This window comes from Aotus nancymaae, unplaced genomic scaffold (genome assembly GCF_030222135.1).
Source record: "Aotus nancymaae isolate 86718 unplaced genomic scaffold, 86718_ANA_hifiasm-v0.15.2.pri h1tg000022l_1, whole genome shotgun sequence".
In the NCBI taxonomy this organism is placed as follows: domain Eukaryota; kingdom Metazoa; phylum Chordata; class Mammalia; order Primates; family Aotidae; genus Aotus; species Aotus nancymaae.
The window spans coordinates 14,176,439-14,183,699 of record NW_026988435.1 but is presented as its reverse complement, the minus strand read 5'-3'; positions in this window follow the sequence as shown (position 1 = coordinate 14,183,699).

Sequence of the window (7,261 nt, the reverse complement as noted above, 5' to 3'; positions counted from 1 at the left end):
AACAGCTTACCACCTCCACTGCCCACATGATGAAAATATGTCCACTCTTTATAATAAGCCCTTTACCTCTGTCAAGAGAAAAAACTTGGCAAGGTCAGTTCACTTTTTTGAAATGGAAAAAAATAATGGATAACATTATTGATTTTATTTTTCAGATGGCTATTTAATTGGTAAGTGTGAGCTCTTCATGATTACAAAGAGAGAAAATTGACAGGAAAGTTAAAACCAGACTACAACCATAGAATGGCCTTTAATTATCACTTATTTTATTGTAAATATTTTTTTTTCAGATTTCTTATGTAACTCTCCCATGAAGGCCCCTCAAATACAAATTGAATTAGCTGTTGTTACTTAAGTGTAATAGTGTTTTCCAGTTTATTTTATTTTTGTTAGTTTGATTTGTTTCCAGAAAAGCAGAGCCATTTATACTATATGTTATCAAATAAATACCCTTTTCCAGGGCATGTCTTTCTTTTTATTTTCTTCTTTTTGAAAATAAATAAATTCTTAAAGATTTAAGGAAATGGATGGCTTAGAACAACTACCATCAGTCAAAAACTCTTGTTAAATATATCTCAAGGGAGCTACTTTACAAATCCTTGCAATGCATGTCAAATTTCATCGACTTCTTCAGAGGTCAAAGAGTCCTTTGACAGGGGCTCAGAATTGTTTCATCTCCTTAAGCTGTCCTCTTTGAAGCAAACAGTTTTGATGCTCTGAAAACCAGCATTTGTATCTATTGCTCCAGTCCCCAAGGATCATAATTTCTTTGAACTGAAGCATCAATGATGTTACCTACGTGGTTTATTTAAAGAGAACTTTGTTGTTTCTATGTAACCTTAGTGCTATCTCAGGAATTCTTCTCTTAACTCAAATGATAATTTTACTCCATATATTTAGCATTCTATCTGTTCTTTTATTCCAGATTCACGGGAAGTGGATAATTTTTCATTGGAATTTGTCCTTAACAACTGAATATTATGGTATATGCCATGGGTAATGGCCTTCGAGGAAGGTTATTAACACCAAGATAACATCTGCCCATACACAAGGGGTAAGGGAACTGGATGGCCACTGTAAATATTTATAATAGGCCTGATCTGGTGGTACTGAGCAATCATTCAATTAATAAATCATGAATGAAAAATATAGCCATGTAAATATTGTCTTCTGTATTTAAAAGCTACACTTTTGCTTGTTGCAATAGCAATGAGTTTCGCAATGTTGCATTTGGAGATGATCTTAAATCATAGTGGCAATTACTGAGACTTTTAGAGTCTGTAGTCAGCAGTACCATAATTTTCACTTAATAGGCTTAAGAATTGGCTTGTTATCCATTCTTCAGAGCCTTCAACTGAATGATATAAGCCTAAGATACTATCCTTTAGATCTCAGGAACAGCCATGAAGAGAATACACACACAGGCGCACACACACACGATTTGGGGGATTCTAAGCTTATACTTAATACAATTTCTAAAAAAGGGCTAACCCCACTGAGCTTTCCAAATCCCCAAGGCCCAATTATATTTCTTTGCTTCAGCATCACTTTTCAGATGTTTTCACAACTGCTGGTGAACACAGATAACATTGGGGTCACTGGTGAAGGGAATTTTTTTAAAAAAACAGGTAATTAAATATTAAGTTACTTGTATTAGTGATCACAATCATCATTTTCTAAAAAGATTGGTATTGTTCACAAAATCATGTAATCTTAGAGTTGAAAGGTCTTCAGATGTAAAGTAGTCCAAAGCATTTGCTGCAGTTTAATCTTTCTTCCATATTTAAGTTCTTCAACTACTTTAAAATAGCCGTCATACCCGCCCCTAGAATTTACTCTCCTCCAAGGTAAATATCCTTAGTTTCTTCCCCTACCCCCAACCTTCATCCAACCTCAGTCATATTTCTAATCTAATAAGGCCTTCAGACGTATTAGATTTTAAAAACAGGCACATGATTCATATTAAGCTTACAGTCAAATTAAAATCTTGAGTCTCTTTGCATGTTCTTCATGCAAGAAGCTACAGCTTCTCTGATCTCATTTTGATTAGATTTTTTGAACTAAGCAATTTTTCACAGTTCTCATTACAAAATATAGATAGTCTGTTGTTTCAATTTGCTGTTACCCTCTTGTATTTTAATTTGAGTCAATAATCTCAGAAGAATATTTAAAGTATGTGTATCTGAAGCAGCAAAAACATGTTCATAGTAAGATGACATTATGAGAGAAAAAGGAAAAAAAATGAACAAATTATTTTACTTACTCTTCGCTGTAGTAGAGATTTATGGATTCCAGTAAATACAATTATGTAGTCAGAAGCTCTTTTACATAAGGACATATTCAAGCTGAAGTTTTCACTGACTGTAAAAAAAAATTGAAGAATGGTTTTAATACATTTAAAGTCTTAGCATAACTAAAGTTTTATTTTTAGGAAAATGTAAAACTAATTAGTTTTAGTAAGAGTATTGGTAAAAGAAGCCTGGAAAATTAATTTAGTTCACAATGATCTCCAACAAGTAGTTTTGAGACCTATGATTTTCTACCATATTAAAAATCACCAGTAATCATAATTTATTATAATTTTTGAGAGAATTTTTCAGAAGTTATCAAATCTTTAAACAGCTTTTAATAGTTTACATATATGTATATACCCCAAAGATTTTGTCTAATCAAAATGATTACATATTTAAAGTCACTCATGTTCATTAATCAATATTTTAAGAAATCAAAGCATACAAACACAGCATTTGTCTATTTAATATTATGAAAAACATAATTATTTTAACTGGTACACATTTTTAACAAAACTGAAGAAAATGTTCTAATGAAAAAGAATATTAAAATAATGCTTATGCTTGAAGTTGTTTTGTAAATACCTCAAAATCAGAAGAGTTTGAACTTAATTTTTTTAATACCATTTTACCGATTAATATCTAAAGATACCTACTAAGCTTGAAATCCAAGGTTACTTTGTTCCTTGAATGTATATTTCACTCTACTATTTGTTACTAGAAACTTTAATCATAGTTCATTGGTTTACTTACCCCTAACTCAAAGTTGTGCTAGATGCTGATGTGTCACTAAAATTTCAATGGATAACTGTCTTTAATTCCTCTATGGAAATGCGATCCATGAGGAATAGATTCAAAGTCTGCAAATTAACATATGTTTTTGGGGAGCGTGTGATGTTTTGTCAAACAGCAATACTTCCTTTGAAAACCCAGTGATAGATGCTCTTCCTTCTCATTTCAAATCTGCTCTATTCAAGTTTATATAATTTATGCAAAGCTATTTGCAATATCCAGCTGCCTTGTAGTTCTATATATTTAAGCAATATAAGGAAATTTTCAGCAGCATTTTTACTTTTAGAAGTGCTACAAAGCACATAAAGACCTCATTTTTCTAAGTACTATAAATCACTAAACAGTCCTCCTATTTGGGTTGCGTTTGGAGGCAAGTAATATTCTTAATGCATCAGCTATTTTCAGATACAACATTTTGTATTGATTACATTGGAAAATAATCAGGCTTAAGCAAAATAATTCCTTCTAATCATTTTAAGTGATGTGGTAAAGCATTTTACATGAGTGGAAGCTGACTCAGAAGCAAAAAATGGTTAGCAAACCATCTAGTCAGTTTTACATACACAGATAGTATAGAAAAAGACAGTCATACAAAACCATACAGGTGAAAACAACCCTAATTTGTTCTCTCTTTTCTGGAGCTTACCAGCTTATACTATATTGCTAACAAATTCTATAAAATTACAATTATGTATGTTTTCCAGCTGCTCTCCTATCCATGGGATTGTAATAATTATTGCAATTTTTAAGCCTAGAATTGCAAAGACTGCTTCGGGGAATCATACAGTCATACAGCATCAATCAATAACTTGTAAGTATGTAAATAAACTATTTTTAAATCAATATTTAGAAATTTATGAATAATATAGTAAGCCAAAAGGACAATGTTACACAAGCTACAAACAAATTTTTAGCTACAGATATTGTATCAATACAACTTGTGTAGAATTTTTTAAGGATTAGGGTAATCTTTAAGTATAGTCAACACATAACATTGAGATTAAGCCTGAAACCCCTCAAAAGTTCAACCTACTTGGTATCTTTCTAGACACAGATGGGTATGTCTGAACCTTAACACCTAGAACCCAGTGTCACAATGCTATATACCTAGTTCTTATCACCAAAATATCTAATTCTCCTCATTTGGTTTGTTGGCAGAAAGTAAGTCTATCCTTAGATTAAGTAATTAATTTGCTTAGATCATTCTTAATTCAGATTACAAAACAGTGTATTATTTTATTTTGAAAAATATAGATGCATATGTGTGTAATTTAGAACTTATTTTGTTTTTGGTTCTTGAGACTCCTAATAATTTTACTTTCTGTATATTCCATATTCCCCAACTGAGCCATGGATTAAAATATAAATAAATAATAAAAGTTATTACTAAACCCAATAATAACCTAAGTATCAGCAATGAAGATATTAAATCTAAATAACAAAGTCCTGCCTTTCCCCTGTCTACATTCCTATACCAGCTGATAAATTTTGTGAAATGTTAAATTGCAACATAAAAGATTTTATTTCTGTGTGTTCATATGCATAGAAATGCAGAAAAATAGAACTAATGTAATGTGTTATAAAACATAAAATTATCTGTCATGCAATAGAGCATTATGGTTACACAGCAACCATGAAGCTGTCTTTAAACTACCTAGGTAACGTCATTGATTCTTTAGGTCCTTAGGGACCAAGAGAATTATATATAAGTATTAGTGTCCAAACTTCAAAAGTGTTTGCTTCAGCAATGACAGCTTCTACAAATGAAATAATTCTGAGTCCCTGTCTAAAGACCCTTGGTCTTTTGGGAAGTGGGAGGATATTTGATATGCATGGCAGGGTTTTGTAAAGTGGTTTTCTCAAGTAATATAAAAATGAACCTTTTGCTAGACTTCTCCCGAGAGGGTATGGATTTGGCAGCTGGGATTCAAGATCAGAGCCCCATACTTAAAAAGATAACTTGGTCATAAAGAGCATGAGACAGAGTGAAATCAAACTCTTCAGCTGTGCACAGTGTTGGAAATAGAAACATTAAAACCAGTAACAATTGCCAAGGGACAGGATACTGAGAGAGTTAGCCAAAAGACAGGACATTAGTCCTTCATTATTTCTTAAAAATTATGCAAAATTTAGATTTAGAAAACATTCCTCATTTTATTTATTTAGACAGTCTCACTCTATTGCCCAGGCTGGAGTGCAGTAGCATGATCTTGGCTCACTACAACCTCTGCCTCCTGGGTTCAAGTGATTCTCCTGCCTCACCCTCCTGAGTAGCTGGGATTACAGGTGACTGCCAACATATCCGGCTAATTTTTGTACCTCATTTTAAATTGAACATGTTGTATTCCAGAGTGATTGGGTTACTAGTGTTTGTATTCAGTTGATCAGGTCATAGCTTCATCTTATTCCATCGATATTTGATGTTTGTGAAATACAATTTCATGAAACATAAAATTTCCTTTTTATAGGTATTAGGTCTTAAACAAAGAAGCCATTGATGGAGTGGAGATGGTTTTCACAAGATCTTCATCTACCAATATTAGGTCAAGACTTGGGAACAGACTAGAACCAGAATATCAGGACATGTATTTTAAACCAATATCAAGTATAGATTAAAACAAACCAACAAAAAAAACATTGTTCCAAACTGAATGTTGTATCTCCCCAAAATTCATATTTTGAAATCCTAACCTCCAATGTGATGGTGTTAGAAAGTGGGGTTTTGGAAAGGTAATTAAGTCATGAGTGGGGAATCTTCATGAGTAGGGTTAGTACACTTACAAGAAAATGCCAGAGATAACCCACTCTTTTCCAACACTGTGAGGATATAGAAATCAGTAGTTTACAACTTAGAAGATATTCTTCAGCAGATTCCTACCACACTGTCACGCTGATATAAGACTCCTAGCTCTCAGAACTGTGAGAAATAAATTTATGTTCATTATAAGCCATCCAATCTGCGGTAGTTTGTTACAGAAACCCAAACTAAGGCAAATACCTTGTCTGCTTTTTCCACTCAGCGAGGTACTCTGAGCACACTGAACGCCTCAGCCATCTTTGACTCCCCAATCCCTCAATCTAGCATATTAAATGGGATAATCCTTTTAATTTCATTTTTAAAATGCCCTTCAAATTCATCGTGCCTTTCTTCCAAAACTTAGTAACGCCCCCGCAAAAACTCGCCAAATTTTAGTAAACTACACTGTCTCTCCCATTCCTAATTTATCTTAAATAATTTTAGCATATAGTTCACTTTCTAAAATGCATATTTTACCTGTCCCTTCACTGAAAATCATTCTCCAATTACTACAGGATAACATCTAAATGACCATTGGACTTTTAGTTTTATCTGTTATTCTTACCCACGAATAATCTCTAATTAGGAGTGAACTTGTCATATTTTAATAACAGAAAGGAGGCCACAAACTGAGCAAATGAAGATAAGTGATATAAGAAATAACATCAAATAGGTATAAGAGGAGAATGTGTATGTCACTGAAGGTCATGGGAAGAAGGCAGTTTTCCTGTGAGTGTACTGGGAAGTCATTTTAGGCATTTGACTAAGGAGTGATTTGATGAGATCACCTTAGCTGCTTGCTGTGTGGCAAGTAGAAATCAGTTGGGGAGGAGAAGAGGACAGAGGGACAGAGGAACAAGAGTGGGAAAGGGGGAACTTAGTAGGAATTATAAATCTACAAGGGAGATGGTGATGGGGGTAGTGGTGGATTGGTCAAAGTAGTAGTAAATGAGACAATTAAAATGGTCAGATTTTGGAGATAGTATTGAGTTAGAAATGCAGAATTTGCTAATGGATGGGATGTAGTGTTTGGGAGAGAAAGATGAATTAAGGATGACTCTGAGTTGTTTGGCCTGAATAATTAGAAGCATTTAGTTGCCATTTACTGGTTGATATAGTGCACAGAATCAAGAACAAGTTTGGGAGGATGATCAGATATTGGACATATTATATCTGACATTTCTATTAGATATTATGCCTATTAGGTATTTAAGTGGAGCTATTGATAGACACTTAATGTCTTATTTCAAAGGGTAGGAAAAAGCTAGAATTATAAATATGAAACTATATTTAATGCCATGAAATTGAATGATACCACCAAGGAAGTGAATATAGATGCAGATGATAAGAAGTCCAAAAATCTTATCTCTGGGGCAATTCA